Genomic DNA, 18678 nt, shown 5'->3' on the forward strand with positions numbered 1-18678 from the left:
ACAACTGTATCTGACGCTTGAGGGTGGTAGCCAGCGCCACTCAGACTACACGGGGCGAAGGGGACCTTCTTTTGAACCCCCGGGGCGTGACACGAACGTCTACAGCCTGTCATAAGTGGGTAACTGGCGGGAAACCCTCTCATGCTATCTTGGCATCAAGGCTGCCAGAACCGATGCTACCACCCTCAAGCCTCATATACAGTTGTAGTAAATATAAATACCCCAGAAAGTGAAGGAGAACACAGTTGCCCAGATAGCCGAATTGGTAAGGCATTCGAGATTTAATCGAAAGGCGTGGGTTCGGTCCCCACTCAGGGCGCGTGTTTTTCTTTCTGTCTTTCTCATGTGATTATTAAAAAATAATAATGTAACGTCACTAACGGTAAAAAATATTCTATCCATTCCCTTATGCCTTCTTTGGCGTTGTAGACTGCCGGCATTTCTTTCGGTATTTCCTAACGAGCCCCTCATTTCCGAACCCTATTATCGTGCGAAAGCTTAGCGAGGGCCTCGTTTCTGGCAGCCTTGATGCCAGGATAGCATAAGAGGGTTTCCCACCAGTTACCCGCTTATGACAGGCTGTAGACGTTCGCGTCACGCCCTGGGGGTTGAAAAGAAGGTCCCCTTCTCCCCGTGTAGTCTGAGTGGCGCTGGCTACCACCCTCAAGCGTCAGATACAGTTGTAATAAATATAAATACCCCAGAAAGTGAAGGAGAACACAGTCGCCCAGATAGCCGAATTGGTAAGGCATTCGAGATCTAATCGAAAGGCGTGGGTTCGGTCCCCACTCTGGGCGCGTGTTTTTCTTTCTTTCTTTCTCATGTGATTAATAAAAAACAATAATGTAACGTCACTAACGGTAAAAAATATTCTATCCATTCCGCTATGCCTTCTTTGGCGTTGTAGACTGCCGGCATTTCTTTCTGTATTTCCTAACGAGCCCCTCATTTCCGAACCCTATTATCATGCGAAAGCTTAGCGAGGGCCTCGGTTCTGACAGCCTTGATGCCATGATAGCATAAGAGGGTTTCCCACCAGTTACCCGCTTATGACAGGCTGTAGACGTTCGCGTCCCGCCCCGGGGGTCGAAAAGAAGGTCCCCTTCTCCCCGTGTAGTCTGAGTGGCGGTGGCTACCACCCTCAAGCGTCAGATACAGTTGTAGTAGATATAAATACCCCAGAAAGTGAAGGAGACCACAGTCGCCCAGATAGCCGAATTGGTAAGGAATTCGAGATCCAATCGAAAGGCGTGGGTTCGGTCCCCACTATGGGCGCGTGTTTTTCTTTCTTTCTTTCTTCCTTATATTTCAAAAAATCTTAACTTCATTAACCGTAGTAAAAAAGAGAGCCTAACCACACCCCTATGCCTCCTTTGGCGTTGTAGACTGCCGACCTATGTTTCTGTATTTCCTCAACGAGCCCCTCATTTCTTTACTATAGTATTCTGCGAAAGCCTAGTGAGGGTCTCGGCTCTGGTAGCCTTGATGCCTAGGTAGCATAAGAGGGCTTCCCGCCAGTTACCCGCTCATGACAGGCTGTAGACGTTTGAGTCACACCCCGGGGGTTGAAAAGAAGGTCCCCTTCTCCCCGTGTAGTCAGAGTGGTGCTGGCTACCACCCTCAAGCGTTAGATACACTTCTAGTAAATATAAATAGCCCAGAAATTGAAGGAGAACACAGTCGCCCAGATAGCCGAATTGGTAAGGCATTCGAGATCTAATCGAAAGGCCTGGGTTCGGTCCCCACTCTGGTCGCGTGTTTTTCTTTCTTTCTTTCTTCCTTATATTTCAAAAAATCTTAACTTCATTAACCGTAGTAAAAAATAGAGCCTAACCACACCCCTATGCCTCCTTTGGCGTTGTAGACTGCCGACCTATGTTTCTGTATTTCCTCAACGAGCCCCTCATTTCCTTACTATATTATTCTGCGAAAGCCTAGCGAGGGTCTTGGTTCTGGTAGCCTTGATGCCTAGGTAGCATAAGAGGGCTTCCCGCCAGTTACCCGCTCATGACATGCTGTAGAGGTTTGAGTCACACCCCGGGGGTTGAAAAGAAGGTCCCCTTCTCCCCGTGTAGTCAGAGTGGCGCTGGCTACCACCCTCAAGCGTCAGATACACTTCTAGTAAATATAAATAGCCCAGAAAGTGAAAGAGAACACATTCGCCCAGATAGCCGAATTGGTAAGGCATTCGAGATCTAATCGAAAGGCGTGGGTTCGGTCCCCACTCTGGGCGCATGTTTTTCTTTCTTTCTTTCTTCCTTATATTTCAAAAAATCTTAACTTCATTAACCGTAGTAAAAAACAGAGCCTAACCATACCCCTATGCCTCCTTTGGCGTTGTGACTTCCGACCTATGTTTCTGTATATATATATATATATATATATTTATATATATATATATATATATATATATATATATATATATATATATATAGTAAGGAAATGAGGGGCTCGTTGAGGAAATACAGAAAGATAGGGCAGCAGTCTACAACGCCAAAGGAGGCATAGGGGTGTGGTTAGGCTCTTTTTCTTTTTCACTACGGTTAATGTAGTAAACATTTTTTTTAATATACAGAAGAAAGAAAGAAAGAAAAACACGCGCCCAGAGTGGGGACCGAACCCACACCTTTCGATTACATGTCGAATGCCTTACCAATTCGGCTATCTGGGCGACTGTGTTCTCCTTCACTTTCTGGGCTATTTATATTTACTAGAAGTGTATCTGACGCTTGAGGGTGGTAGCCAGCGCCACTCTGACTACACGGGGAGAAGGGGACCTTCTTTTCAACCCCCGGGGCGTGACTCGAGCGTCTACAGCCTGTCATGAGCGGGTAACTGGCGGGAAGCCCTCTTATGCTACCTAGGCATCAAGGCTGCCAGAACCGAGACCCTCGCTAGGCTTTCGCAGAATAATATAGTAAGGAAATGAGGGGCTCGTTCAGGAAATACAGAAAGATAGGGCAGCAGTCTACAACGCCAAAGGAGGCATAGGGGTGTGGTTAGGCTCTTTTTCTTTTTCACTACGGTTAATGTAGTAAACATTTTTTTAATATACAGAAGAAAGAAAGAAAGAAAAACACGCGCCCAGAGTTGGGACCGAACCCAGAGTGGGGACCGAACACAGTCGCCCAGATAGCCGAATTGGTAAGGCATTCGACATGTAATCGAAAGGCGTGGGTTCGGTCCCCACTCTGGGCGCGTGTTTTTCTTTCTTTCTTTCTTCTGTATATTAAAAAAACATGTTTACTACATTAACCGTAGTGAAAAAGAAAAAGAGCCTAACCACACCCCTATGCCTCCTTTGGCGTTGTAGACTGCTGCCCTATCTTTCTGTATATATATATATATATATATATATATATATATATATATATAGTATAAGTAAAGAGTCGGATACACAGCAAGAAATATACCAAACAAGGTTTACTTACGTAGCGGCAATGGGGCTAGCCTTCATCAGGGTAAAGTTACATGATTTTGCTATCGCAAACATTTCGAACACATTTCTTATATAGGTTTGCAGAAAACTGTGAGAAGGATCGGAAAATGTTTCGGAAATGGAGAGTGTGCATACAGTCGGGCTACGCCTATGTAACAACAAAAAAAAAGGGGGGGGGGAGAGGAGCGAGAGAGAAAAAAAGGGGTCGCGTTAACAATGCATCGTTCAAGGTTGCACCATGACAGGTCAATGTATGCCGCGCGGGCTGCAAGTTCAGACAATGGGGGAAACTGGAGAACCGCGGTTTGAACAGAAAGGGAAGAGTATACAGTAAGGTATTCGGTGGCTGTGGAGACTGGTTGAGGCGGAAGCGAAGATGGGTGTGCCCCCCGCGGATGAAGAGAATAGATAGGGTGCACAAAAGAGCATTTCACAGAAGCTAGCAACTCAACAGAAAATAGGTAGGGTCACAAAATGTTAAACATGAATAGATCACAAAGAGTTAAACATTCTTAAGTGGTGGTAGGAATGAGGCCTCCTTCCCCAGGACAAATGGCATTGTTGAGCCGCATTAGGCTTATAAAGCTGCTGTATTAGGAGAGTTTCTGCGAATTCTGATGGGAAACTCGAGGGTAGGAATATTGAGCATAGTTATAAAAATTATGAAGCCGCTAATTTTAATCGAGGGATAAGCACGTTAGTTTTCCGTAACTTTCGTTAATTCCAAGTGTGGCTGACCCAAACTTATAAATGAGATAAGATTCCCGAACCTCGCGGTGTGGTTCGTTTTGAAGGCGGATTCTAAAATCGTTGCTTTAAGATGTTCAAATGCATGCCCGGGACTATTCACATGTCTCGACAGGGGCAAATAAGGGCAGCTTTTTGCATGAGAGCGGTGATTATTGAACCGTATTAGGAAGGGCGTTTCAGTTTGGCTGATATATTGTTGCCTACAAACAGTGCACTCTAGAAGATATACGACATTAGCGGAGTCACAGTTAAAATTACCTTTTATATTTACGTAGTAGTCTGAAGCCATGCTGGTGGCGCGTTGTGTAGTGGTCATGTGTGGGCATACTTTACATCGGGGTTTATTGCAGGGCGTGCAGCCAGTAGTTGCCGGTCGGTTGATGCGAGAGTTAGTAAGAAAGTCACCTCAATTCTTATTACGCCGGAAGACAACACGTGGTGGTTGGGGGAATATGCTTTTTAGGCGGTCACTTTGCAGTAGGATATTGTGATGTTTTTTTAGCACGGTTGACACTCTTAGAACGGAGGATGAGTGGGTTAAAATTAAGTTAGTTTGCGGGTTCCCGTTCGGGGCTTTTTTCTTACAGATTTCGTTACGGTCGGATTGGTTGGCTCGCACAATAGAGCCAACCAATTAGACCGTAACGAAATCTGTAAGAAAAAAGCCGTAAGAAAAAAAAGTAGTAAAAGAAAAGCTGTAAGAAAAAAGATATATATATATATATATATATATATATATATATATATATATATATATATATATATATATATATATATATATATATATATATAGCGAATCAGAATAGGAAATGAGGGGCTCGTTGAAAATAGCACAGAAATAAGGGTTGGCAGTCGAGAAAACCTTTCCGAGGTTTTCTCGACTGCCAACCCTTATTTCTATATATATATATATATATATATATATATATATATATATATATATATATATATGACAGAAAATAAGGGTTGGCAGTCAAGCAAATCTCGGAAAGCAAAGGGGAGGTTGTGGTGGGTAATAGAAAGAGATGAAGAATTTTTTGAGTCGAAAAGAAAGTGGTGAAAAAATGCCCGCCGGTTGGGACCCGAACCCACGACATTCTGGAAGTCGTGGGTTTGGATCCCACCCGGCGGGCATTTTTTCACCACTTTCTTTTCGACTCAAAAAATTCTTCATCTCTTTCTATTACCCACCACAACCTCCCCTTTGCTTTCCGAGGTTTTCTTGACTGCCAACCCTTATTTTCTGTCTTATTTCCCGGAGCACCTCATTTACCATTTTCTGATTCGCTACATGCTTAGCGAGGGCCTCTGTTCTGGCAGTCTTGGTGCCAAAGGGAGCTTAAGAGGGTTCAACGCTGGTCGACCACTCTCGACATGTCGTAGACACTCGAGTCACGGCCCGGGGGTTCAAAAGAAGGTCCCCTTCACCCCGAGTAGTCCGAGTGGCGCTGGCTACCACCCCCAAGTGCAGGAAACAAAAATACCTTAACATAAATACCCGAGAAAGTGCTGGGGAAACAGCCCCGCCGGTAGCGTAGTGGTTATCGCACCAGACCGGTATTCTGGAGGTCGTGGGTTCGGATCCCACCCGGCGGGCATTTTTTCACCACTTTCTTTTCGACTCAAAAAATTCTTCATCTCTTTCTATGACCCACCACAACGTCCCGTTTGCTTTCCGAGGTTTTCTTGACTGCCAACCCTTATTTTCTGTCTTATTTCCCGGAGCCCCTCATTTCCCATTTTCTGATTCGCTATATATATATATATATATATATATATATATATTCAAAAACTTGGGTGCGACCACTTGGAAAACACTAACAAATACTTTATTTCGACAGTTTCGACCAGTGGTCTGGTCTGCTTCAGGGAAAATTACAACCTGAAGCAGACCAGACCACTGGTCGAAACTGTCGAAATAAAGTATTTGTTAGTGTTTTCCAAGTGGTCGCACCCAAGTTTTTGAATATTTAAACAGTAGCCAAGAATTCCTTCTCTGCTATATATATATATATATATATATGTATATATATATATATATATATATGTATATATATATATATATGAATGCCTAAGGCATTCGAGATCTAATCGAAAGGCGTGGGTTCGGTCCCCACTCTAGGCGCGTGTTTTTCTTTCTTTCTTTCTTCCTTATATTTAAAAAAAATCCTAACTTTATTAACCGTAGTAAAAAATAGAGCCTAACCACACCCCTATGCCTCCTTTGGCGTTGTAGACTGCCGACCTATGTTTCTGTATATATATATATATATATATATATATATATATATATATATATATATATATATATATATATATATATATATATATATATATAAAAATTTATATATATATATATATATATATATATATAGTGAAAGAAGGCGACTGACACGTTTCCCGTTTTTGTTGCCAACAGTTTCGGAGTTAGAAACTCCTTCTTCAGGGCTGAAGAAGGAGTTTCTAACTCCGAAACTGTTGGCAACAAAAACGGGAAACGTGTCAGTCGACTTCTTTCACTATTTTTATACTGGCCCATCGAACCTCATGATCTCTCTCTCTCTCTCTCTCTATATATATATATATATATATATATATATATATATCGGCTTTCTTCTTCAGTGGGCACGTTCACCATAAAGCATGGCGAGGGATACGGTAGCTCGTTGTCCTTACGGTTCATTATGTATTTCCCAGCAGTTTCCCAAGTGGAACTTCCTTCATGAGGTGTTCTGTTAAAATGATGCAAAACTTTTATACACCCATTGCATTCGAGGGAGTGCTTTTCTCCTCGCTCTCGTCAAGAAAGGAGAAACCTCGAGGAAAGTGAAGCAGAGGGAGATGTAGAAACAGTTCGTAACAATACAACAGTGGTAACGCATGTTATGGAGACAGAAGAGGTAAAAAAGAAAGAAAAGACCACGGCCGTTAGGAAGCAGCCCCAATCGCGACTTGGACGCAGATGAACCGGACGATACCCCAACAAAACCATGTCAAGAGGAACGACCGCGCGTTGAGTTGGCGGAGGAACGGGAGGCAAGGTAGCAGTACTGCTGTACCCATGGCTGACATCTCTTTCCTTCGTCTTTTCAGGTTCTGGCGTGACTTGCTTCGTGCGTCCGTGGGAGCGCAGTATCTGCAAATTCGCCAGTCGCTATCTCGGGGGAGGCGGAAATCTGCGATAGCATCTACGGGAGCGTACATGCCGAATGCGTGGCCATCAGTCCCTTTCTTGAAGTTTCATCACGAGCCACATTGTTTGAAGCAACGCCATCACAGAAAGATATAAGCTCCCTCATCTGGCGACACGTCAGTGGGCCTGGGAGCGGCACTGATGTACCAATGGCTGACATCTTTCCCTTCGTTTTGTTGAGATGTGTAGCACAACCGCGTTATATTCGAAGTGCTCTAGCAATCGTAGTTCACGGCTGCTCCCATGCCCAAGCGTTGTGTGTGCGGTCATAAAATAATGCTCTGATGTACTTGGCCTACTACTACTTTCTTACGGTCACATTGAAAGCAACCCTGGTGCCAACAAGAAACATGCCGAAGTACAATCTTAAGACCCAGATTCAGACTGGCGTAAATAAATTCTGCAACAGTTGCGTGACCTAAAACAACAATCAAGTGTCCTCACGCAAGGGCAGGATAATCTTTTAGAGGCCTTTAATGAAATTAGCACCGCGCAGCAATCCTTTGCATTAAAAAATGTGGCCATTAATGACAGGATTTGAAAAACTGAGGCTAGATCTGTCGACATCGACAATATTGAAGCAGGTTTGCAAACGGTTCACGAATCTCTTGGGGCAATTACCCAGCAATACGATGACCTCCGTACCCTTTTAGATGATTTTGAAGGATGTTCTCGCCGGGAACATTTGTTGTTGTTGGTACAGTCGAGCACGGATATATCGAACTCCAAGGGGATCGCGAAAAAGTTCGATATACGAAAAGTTCGATATACAAAATATGGGCTCTGAGACCTCACCTGTGGCGGGCGATCACTTACCGATCGGCGCATTCAAGAATGACAACGAATTCCGCAATCACGACGCAACAGGATGCTTTATTTGCGTGAAAAAAAAATCGCTGATCTTGGCCTGCTTCTTCATCGTGGAGATGAAATTAAAGACGCTGGTCTCGATCTTCTCGATGCTTTCCAGGTGCGACAGCCTAGTTCCTTCCATATCGCCGCAACAACGGCGAATCAAGCTGAACGCAACAGCCACTTCAGCGGCGGAGTACGATCGTGTAGCCACCTCCTCGTACGGACGATCTTCGCCACTCGAGCTATCAGCCTGGGTTCCTCGACCGCAGCTACGATATCCTCGTCACCGAGGCTCGCAATAGCCTGAACATTGCTGTCACCGTTCATGAAGTCGTCGGCAGACACTCCGGCTGGAACAGCAGCCGGGAAAAGGGATGACAACTCGCGAAACGTGTCGTTCATGCACTCGTCGTCGTCATCGCCGTCTTCGCAAGCTTCCGAAAGTTCGGCTGTCACGAAGCCTGCCTTCGGGAAGCAGTTGGCCACGATCTCCTTCTTCACGTCCTTCCAGACATCCGTAATCATGTGTATGGCCCCCCGCAGGTCAACCTTAAGCTCAGTGCCCAGGTGGAGGTTCATCAAAAGCCTATCGAAGAGTCGCCTCCTGTACCCGACCTTGAACGACTTAACAATGCCCTGGTCGAGCGGCTGCAGCCTGGCTGTTGTGTTCGGAGGCAGAAACTTGAGCTCGATGTTTTCGAGCTCGCAGGTGGTGTGGTGGGCCGAGCAGGTATCCACAAAAAGGCAAGCGCGACGCTCCGACTTGCCCAGTTCGGAGTCCCACGCTTACTGGCGCGTCATCCACGCCGCCTTATTGGAGGTGTAGCGGACGGGGAGCTGCTTACAGTTTTTGAAGCAGCGGGGTGACCTTGCTTTGCCGATCACGAAGGGCTGGAGCTTTTGAGAGCCATCCATGTTAGCGGCGAGCAGAGCGCTCCCGCGCACTTTGCTCATCTTGCCTCCGGGACATGTGCTGCCCTGGACGTCGAGTGTCTTGCTAGGCAGCATTTGCCAAAACAGCCCGTTTCGTCAGCGTTGAAAATTTCCGCAGGAGAAAACTTCGCGGAGATTTCTGGCCATTCCTTCGAAATCCACTGCTTGATATCTTGGCTGCTGACAGCTTCGCTTTCGCCAGAAATGGTTTTTCCAACAATGTTATGGCGGTTTTTAAACCTTTGCAGCCACCCAGTGTTGTCGTCGAAGCTTTCTTCTCCGAGTTCCGCGGCAAACCATCTGGCTTTAGCCATTAGCACGGGGCCATCCACTGGAATTTTCCTGGCCCGAATCTCTAAAAACCACGCATAGAGAGCCTTTTCAACTTTCTCGTGGGCAGGAGCGCGCACACGGCAAACTCCGGACGTTCGTTGCTCCGCCGCTTTTGCCTTGATGTTTGCCTTGTTTTTTAACAAGGTACTCAAACTCCTCCGCGGAATGTCGAAGTCGTCTGCCACCGTCGGACTTTTTCCCTCCCGCTTCGGCCCGCGGAATGGCATTCAGCTTTGTCGCACAGTCAAGGTACTTGCCTTTCTTGACGACGGCTGCGGTCGCAGCGGTCATTGCTTCCGCGTCGCTTCACCACCACCCAGTCACACGTGTCGTGAGACGCGTACACGACGCCTGCACAACTAGAAAATTCCAGCAGTCCACTGCGCCTTCGCACACTGTGCACAACACGCACGCAAAAGAACAATGCGCACGCAACACAAGAAATTTCATGGTGACGATTTGAAGGCTCTCTGAACGGACTCCAACAAAGCTTTCGCGATGGTCACCTCCGAGAGAAACAGAGATCTACGAAAGGTGCGGGACAACTTGCGAAACAGTAGCAACAACAGCAAAATGCAAAAGAAGGATGAGGCCACCAGCGGCTCCGTTCCTGCTCTTTCATTCCCCGAGGTGACATCGGGGAAAGACAGACCCTGAGAGAGTAAAAAAAATTTTTGGCAAACCGGGGAACGTACCCAGCAGAAAAAAAGAGCTGTCCCGCAATGCGGAGTACCTGCGCAGTCGGAGTGAAGTCAGGGCATACCTACCTCACACTGTAACATTTTCCGAGTCTTTCGGGCTACTGTCCCTGTCGGGTTTCGGCGAAGGCGCGATGTCGCCCGCTAAGGGACCGCAGAAATCGGGGGTGCAGCTACCGCCGAAGAGCACCTTCCAGCTCACGCGGCGTTCGATATACCCAATATCGGGGAAAATAGCGTTCGATATAAACGTACGAATTCCTATACGCCTACATTAAATTTTCAAGGGGATAATTTATGTGTTCGATATACACAAAAATTCGATATACCCGTGTTCGATATATTCGTGTTCGACTGTATAATAAACAAAAATATGGATTTTAAACTGCCTTGCAAAACAGGTGAGCGTGCGCATCGTCTGGGTGGTTCCTTCCAAGAAGAAAAGTCCCGACCGATTATAGTTAAATATTTAAGCTTCAAAATTACCACAAATCCTCGCACAGTGTTCAAGGCTTAAAGAATGGAACATAACGGGCCACTCGGCTCAAACGCGAGAATTTTTCGGTATTCGGCAAATAGCTTCCTAATTCACCGGCTTTCAAACTTCGAAGCGACAAGGTAGTTGTAAACAAAATAAATCACTTAGACCGGTCAGCCGACATTGATCACGAAATCGCACGCCAAAGTACTCCACCTGAACGTGGTAGTGGTAAAAAAGGCTACCAAGGGCCTGCTTCTAATACTCGTGCACGTTCCAGTCACCCTCCTCTTCCACCCAATCTGTCCTGAAGTTCTTTCACCTAAAAATCAGCGAGGGGTAGTGATGCTAGAGTTTCTTTTTCCCGGTCAGTATCGTTTATTTGTTCTAACATTAGAAGAGTAATGAATAAACGCGATGAACTCGGCACAATTACAACTTCCTGTGATGCTGACGTTGTTGTATTGAGGGAAACTTGGCTAACCACAAAAGAGTGCAGTAAAGAAATTTTCATGGGCGATGAAACTTATGAGGTATATCGATGTGATATACAATGCAGACAGGCAGGCAGAACACTGGTAGTTGTATCTCGTAACGCACCATTGTTTCGTATTAATTTGGCTTCGCAGTTGGAAACAGCATGGGTGTGCATCACCGTCAAATCTAGAAAGTTTATACTATGTGTCTGTTAACGCCCACCTGACGGTGCACCGGCATTTGTCGATGATTTACATGATGTTCTTAACACGGTTGTGTGCCGTTACCATTCCTTGCCGATTCTGTTGCTTGGCGATTTTAATGTGCCAAATATGTTCTGGTCCTCCAATGGTCTGATTCTTGAGCCTTTTTCTTCGCAGTCTCAGAGTTTTGTAGAATTATGTACCTGTTTTAACTTAAAGTAGCTTGTCTCAAAACCGTCCAGATATACTGCTCAACCTGCCGACATTTTAGATTTATTTTAACCACGCACCCAGATCTTCTACCCAGTACCACGCTTCTCCCCGGCCTAAACGGCCACTGCCTGTAGCACTTTGCAATGTACGTTTCTCCTCCAAGCAACCCCTTGCACTGTGAAACTAAGTCGTGGCTACAAAAACGCAGATGTCGACGCTATAAACCAAACATTATGCGCTTACTTGGAGCCTTTTCTAACACATTTTATCAGCGCACTGTGCAAGAAAACTGGGAATTGTTTTGAAATTATCTAAATGAGGTAACCAACGCACATATTCCAATTAGACGTATTCGATCACGTGCTAACATGCACTGGTACAATTAAATTCTTAAAAAAGTACACATTAAAAAAATGCGCCTTTTTCGCACCACAAAAATGCAGGACTGGAAAGATAACTGGACTGCTTCTCAGGCTGCTGAAGAAGAGTATTTGAAAGCCGTTTTTATTGCGACAAATGTTTGTTTGATAATGCCCTGCCCAGCATGATGGCCCGTGAACCCAAGAAGTTTTGGAACATAGTGCATGCTAAGGAAGACAGCTCAATTTCTTTTAACCATGAATCGGGTCAGCCCATACCACTCACCGAATGCACGTTAGTGCTGAACGTCTTTTTTACATTTCTTTTCGCCCACATGTTCTGCAAAGGAATTCCTCAGCTAACCACAGACTCGTTCTGTTCCAGTACATCCCATTGTCATTGAATCGGCCAGAATAGGGAAGTTGATTGAATACTAAAGTTTTCATCGTCCTGCGGGCCCGATAACATTACCTCAAAATTTTTAAAACAAACTAAAATATAGTCATCTATCTTCTTAGCAAATATTTTCCAGCAATCACTACACTCAGGTTCGCTTCCGCAACATTTGAAAATCGGGAAGCTGGTCTCTTTGTTGAAATCAGGTGAAAAACATTCTTCATTTAACTACCACCCCACTTCATTAGCAAGCATACCTTGCAAACTGTTAAAGCACTTATCGTGCACCCAACGTTACGGTTTTCTCGAATCCAATTCTTTTTTTTTCATCTCTACGTGGCTTTCGGCATTCGTATTCATGCCAAACGCAGTTGCTTCTTTTTACAGACAATTTCCATACCATACTATACATAAGATCCCGAGTCAACTGCGTTTTTTAGACTTCCTTTGATAAAGTTGGTCATCGTTTATTATTGTTGAAACTTCCCACTGTGAAAACGTATCCAATATTTATCACCTCACTTTAATATTTCCTCAATGACCACTCTCAATACCTTACTCTAAACCAGTGATTCTCAAAGGGGGGTCCGCGGACCCCATGGGGTCCGCAAGAGCATTCCAGGAGTCCGCGAAGCCTCCCTGAAAACTTTTTCCCGAACATTTTTTTCTCGATTTTGCCAGCACTTATCTTTCCTGATTTGCGCACACCGATGGAGCTGCCATATCCCATTGACCCAACGTGACTGACTCTCGCATCCACTTTTGAGGAACAGCTATCTCTAGTGCGGTACATCAAAAACGCGCTAGAGCTGAGTTCAGCATTCACTGAGGAGGGCCAGTAATTGGGTTGTCTGAACCACCTTTGGTTCTAAATGAAGTTTTTTTCTTGCTCTCTCTTGCAATGCAAAAAGTTGGCTTCGCCCCATTACATGTACGTTTATTTCACTCGCCTAGCACATATTCTAACATCTGATTTTTGTACGACACACCAGCTATGAGAAGAAAAAAAACAGACCAACAAAAGACGGCATATAGGTGTTTTGAAAACTTTTAGATTTAGGTACAAATTGTTTGACATTATGGCACCGATCAACACATGAGGTGTTTTTTTTTTCGAAATGAGCCAGATCCACCCAACGCGAATTGGAGAAACAAGCGGAAGTTTGTTACCGGGCCTAAATGCAACGCTGTCAAAGCTATTATATGATATATTTTACATGTCAGCTAGGGAAACCTTATGGCCACAAGTCATTGAAAATTATGTGGTCAATTTGAGCAACATTGATGTGATTAGTTTGGATGTGGCTCGTATTGAATTGAAAAACTCAAGTTGATGCGGTATTCTAACTAAAACTTTACTTAAATTCACTTTAAAGAATGGTATGATTAACTTAGGCGGAAGATGCCTTAAACATTTGCAAAAAGGATCAAGAACAGTAGAACTATACATGGAGAGCAGGTGAGTCCTCTTGGCACCATGAGCAGCTCTTTTTGAATTCTTTCCTAGGATAATTTCCTTGGGAACACCTGAAGCCACTCACGAAGTAAGCAAGTTCTCCTTTGCCTTGCCATGAATATTCAAAACGTCTGCCAAGAAGGCTGTTCATATCTTCTTCTTCACCTTAATGAGGTGGTTCGTACTCTCAGAGGCGGGGCGGGGGGGGGGAAGTACCAACATGGTACCAACATGGTACCAACATGGTCAATATGGGAGCAAGAAACATAAATGTAACGAGAGTTACTCCGTACGGACGGGAGTGACGAGATGAATTCATTGTTTTACCTCTCTCAGTTTCATTTTGTTCACTCTTGTTCTGTTCACTTCGTCGTTGACACCTGAGGACAAAGATTTCTCCGATCTCCTAATCGCCGTGTGAATTCATGATAAGCCAGCTCTGAAAAGAAAAAAAATTTGAAAACACCCACCAAACAGTCTGTAGCAGTTAAGCCGAAAGCGAACTCCCATTGGGAAAATATATTTGGCTCATTTTGGTCCGTGAAACAGCACGATCTGGCTCAACTTCGATACGAACTACGATCTGAGTAAACGTTTGCAGTGCGTTATTTCAGCTGTTTTCTTTCCAGCCCTTTTTAAGGGGCTGTAGTTGCAGAGTTTTTCTTCTCACTGCAGTTTTATTACACTTAGTTTTGGTTTCTCGATTTGGCTCATTCCGAAAAAAAAAAACGCCTCATATGCTCCATCGTGGGGTCGTCATCACTTTCGCTAGCCCAAAAGCGGTCCGCGGGGCAGACATGGTTGAGAACCACTGCTCTAAACAGTTACGATTTCTTTTTGATTTCTGTAACCTCAGGTGTGCCGCAAAGCGTAGTTTTAGGTCATCTACTATTTTCCTATGTATAATGACCTTCCGAAGTGCGTTTCATCTTGTATCCACCTCTATGCTGACGACTGTGTCCTTTAGAAAAATACAGAATGTGACTGTCCAGCTGTTCGTACAGTCAGATCTTTATTGTATCCTCCGGTGGTGCGAAACTTGGAGAATGCAACTAAATCCTGACAAATGCAAATTAATGCGGTTTTCTCGCCAAAACGAACCACTTACAGTTTACAACCTCAGAGGCACCAAGTTTAAAGGCGTCTCGTGTTATCGCTAGTTAGAAGTAATTATATCTTCAACTTTTTCATAAAAAGCGCACATCGAATACATAACCATTAATGCCAACCGCACATTAGGCTACCTCCGGCGAAAGTTCCGCAAAGCACCGGTTTCATTAAAGCTGATATTCTACAAAACGTTTGATAGGCCAAAATTAAAATATGCCGCCTCAATCTGGGACCCGAATCAAACTTCTTCCTTATAAACCCTCAAACTTGTTCCGAATAACGCCGCCAGTTTCATCCTTTCAAACTACAACAGAACTGCTAGCGCAACACAAATGAAGTTAACGCTGCAACTGCCGCTGTTATCATTACAAAGAAAAGTTTTCTGTCTATGCTTATTCAATAAAATTTATCGCCGCCAGTGTTTAGCCAGTGAACTAACTGCAAGCCATCTTATTGCTCTTCAAGCGTCGACCCGGCCTACAAAGTCGCGAACATTTGTTGCCACAGAAACTCATTCTTTTATTTTTTTTTGCAGGAAACCACGACCGAACGGAACCATTTTCCCGGTGATATAGACTCAATAGCCGATTAAAGGAGTTTCATCGATCGTTGTTCGCCTTTTTCGGGGGTAGTGATTGCACGTGAATTTTTTTTCTGTTGGTGGGGTTGTTGTTGTTAGTTGCTTATTTTATTTCTCTTGAATAACTGTTGTTGAGCGCATGTTTCGCACATTTCCTTTCTAACCGGGAATTGTTGTTTACAATGAGAACATTTCTACAGATCCGTCCAGAACAAACCCTACCGTATTTTCGTGTGTGCTTTAGTTGTCTGTACTCCAAGCATATGTAGTTTGTGTTACAATTTTGCCGCTTTGTTACTTGTTACTTCTAATATATTTTCAAAACCCACTCACCTCTTCAATGCTCGTGTGATTTGGGGTACTTGAAATAAATAAATAGTCAAAGCTTTTAAGCCCGAGAGGAAAAGCGCTAAACGGTAATGGTAAAAAGAACGAGAAGAGCGAAAAATGCACTTGCTCAGCTAGGCATTGGGAAAGTTGTTGGAGCTCAAGACAAATCCCAAGTTGGCCGCAGGGGCCCTCGAAGAGCTCTACAGAAAAAGGGAACATAAAAAATTGGCCGCGTTTCTGCTCCTTTCGTAGCAAATGTTGACCAGAGACAATAGTCTTTATCGGCCTTTGCAAAGTAAATGCCTCCCTTCGCTTTCCCGCTCACCTCTCATGTTGTTCCTCTTGCATCGTCCTCATACCAAGGTAAAGACACCAAATGTTTGCATAAATCATTTTAAATTTACCGGGTTCCACTGCTCTAAGCCCGCTGTACCGATGCCAAAGCTGCCGTCGGCGGAGACGCCCGTGAATCGAGTCACCCTACTTCAGCGTTTGTACAACCACGTTGCCTTACTCCACGTGCGTTGCAAGCACAACGGGGAACCCATCTAGTGGAACCTTTCGTAACTGCTGCCGGTTTATTTCTTAAAATGGCACCAGAAGCGATAGTGGCACGTGCGACAGCAGGCGACAGCGGCGTGAATTTTTTACTGCAGTTGATGAAGTATTTTTTTCGCAAAAATCAAGCATGTATAAATTTTTACAAAGGAACACCGAAAATATCACGTCTGTAATAATTTGTTGTCTTATATTTGCGTAATGGTTTGTTCTTCTTCAACAATGATGACAAGTATGAACATTACACCGGCCTTATACGGGTAGATTTAGCTGTGACTATATAAGACTATTGCGCAGGCCTTGTATTACTTTGGCCGGGTGGCTGAATCGAGTCACAGACAGACAGAGCGACAGACAGACGTACAGACAGACAAAAATATCTGGGTTTAAGTAGCCTCAGAAAGCCTATCGTCTTTGAAGAACAAATTGGGAAGGAGGGGGGTAGGGGGAGCACCAGGGTGAACATTCAGACTGGTACGGCCCGCCGACGGCCAAAATATATTTTCACGTAGCCAAAGACGACGCAGCTGTCTTGAAGGAAAAACAAGATTATTAAGGGGAACTTGTGCTCCCATAACAACTCAAAGAATGCACAGGCGGAGAAAGACCAGTCAACAAAGTGACGTGCACAAACTGGTGCCGGTGAATGGAATGCCGCAGCGCCTGCTCTGCAGCATTTTTATCTTTCGGTGCGCCTGGTTCTGGAACCATCGATTTACGTCCAGAACATTGTAGACCACGAAAGTTTATTCTAGGCTAGTGACGTTGGGCGAAACAGTTTCCTTATCTGAATGAAAAATCCCTTGCGGCATAAAAATAAAGAATGGAACTCGCGCTTCGGTTGAGACACAGATAGCAGAGCTTGGCACGACTGGGCAGTAAAGACAAACAATAAATAAACAAACCCATACATGGGTCGCGGCATTATCCCATCCCCTCTACGGGTGCATCTACCCAATGCTACAGTAAAGTGACAGTTCGAACAAACAACAACAAGGGTGGTCCATCATCTTTCGCATAAAGGTTTGAAGAGAACCACGTGGACGACTTCGGGCGTCGTGCGTCTTCGTAGTGTGCCGGAATCACCATCAAGGATCACTTCGTAGGTAAGTTGGCCAACACGTCATTGAATCTGGTGGGGTCCGAAATACCGTCGCAGAAACTTCTCACTGAGTCCGCGTCATCAGTTCGTAGTCCAAACCCACCCACAATCACCTTGGCGGTATTCGGCGTCTCGGCGTTGGAGGTTGTAGCGTCCGGCATCCACCAGCTGCTGATCTGTTTTACGAACTCCAGCGAGCTGGCGGGCCTCCTCCGCATGCTGAAGGTATCCTTTAACGTCGGCGCTCAGGTCGTCGTATCCAACGTGCGGAAGCATGGCGTCAAGCATCGATTTCCACCGTTTTCCGTAGGCAAGCTCGAACAATGTCATCTTTGTAGTTTCCTTGATATCCGTGTTGAAGCAAACATGACACACGGAAGAACTTCGTTCCAAACCTTATGTTCAACGTCGACGTACATAGATAGCCTATCGGCGATCGTCTTGTTTAGACGCTCTGCCAGTCCGTTCGTTTGGGAATGGTACGCCGTCGTTCTTTGGTGATGTGTGTTGCTTTTGCACAAGATGCTTTGCATAGGCCCCGCAGTAAAGGCCATTACGCGGACCGTGATTAGGATTTGAGGGGCTCCATGTCGCAGCACAACTTGCTTTATGAAGAAATTTGCAATGTCTTGTGTAGTCCCTCTCAGAAGAGCGGCGGTGTGTGCGTAGTGCGTCATGTAGTCGGTCACTATGACAATACACTTGTTCTCGGATTGTGACGTAGGGAACGGACCCAAAAGGTCCATTTCAATCGGCTTGAAAGGCCTCGATGGGACGCTGATCAGCCGTAGAAATCCGGCGGGTCTCGTCGGCGGCGTTTTTGGTCGCTGGCAGTCAAGGTAGCTCCGAACATAGTGGGTGACATCGGATGTAAGGCAGGGCCAGTAGTACCTCGATTTGATTTCCCCAATAGTGGGAGCTTTGCTGAGATGTCCGGAAGACTGGTCGTCGTGGTGCGCTTCCAAAATTGAGTCACGAAGATCTTCGCGGACGACAAGAAGATAGTTCGTTCTCGTTCCGGAGGTAAAATTATTCTTCACGAGGACGGCGTTTTTCAGGCTGAATACGGGTAAGTTGCGTTTGAAGGCCCTGGGCACGGCGACATTCTATTCTTGAAAGTAGTTGATCATGACGCAAAAGACGGGTTCGGCACGCTGCTAGGCGGCCAGGTCGCTCTCCGTCACGACTGAAAAACGCGCTGTCTTCATCGGAGT

At 45.1% G+C, this 18678-nt stretch overlaps 1 non-coding gene across 1 annotated transcript; it reads left to right on the forward strand.

Annotated features, from left to right (window-relative positions):
* Window positions 1–247: 247 nt before the first annotated feature.
* Trnak-uuu (transfer RNA lysine (anticodon UUU)) lies at window positions 248–319 on the forward strand. Its single transcript has one exon. It is a non-coding gene; the product is annotated as a tRNA-Lys (tRNA).
* The last annotated feature ends 18359 nt before the right edge of the window (window positions 320–18678 follow it).

The sequence above is a fragment of the Haemaphysalis longicornis genome, unplaced genomic scaffold (genome assembly GCF_048455015.1).
Source record: "Haemaphysalis longicornis isolate Haplotype H1 unplaced genomic scaffold, Haemaphysalis longicornis Haplotype H1 scaffold_5, whole genome shotgun sequence".
NCBI lineage: Eukaryota > Metazoa > Arthropoda > Arachnida > Ixodida > Ixodidae > Haemaphysalis > Haemaphysalis longicornis.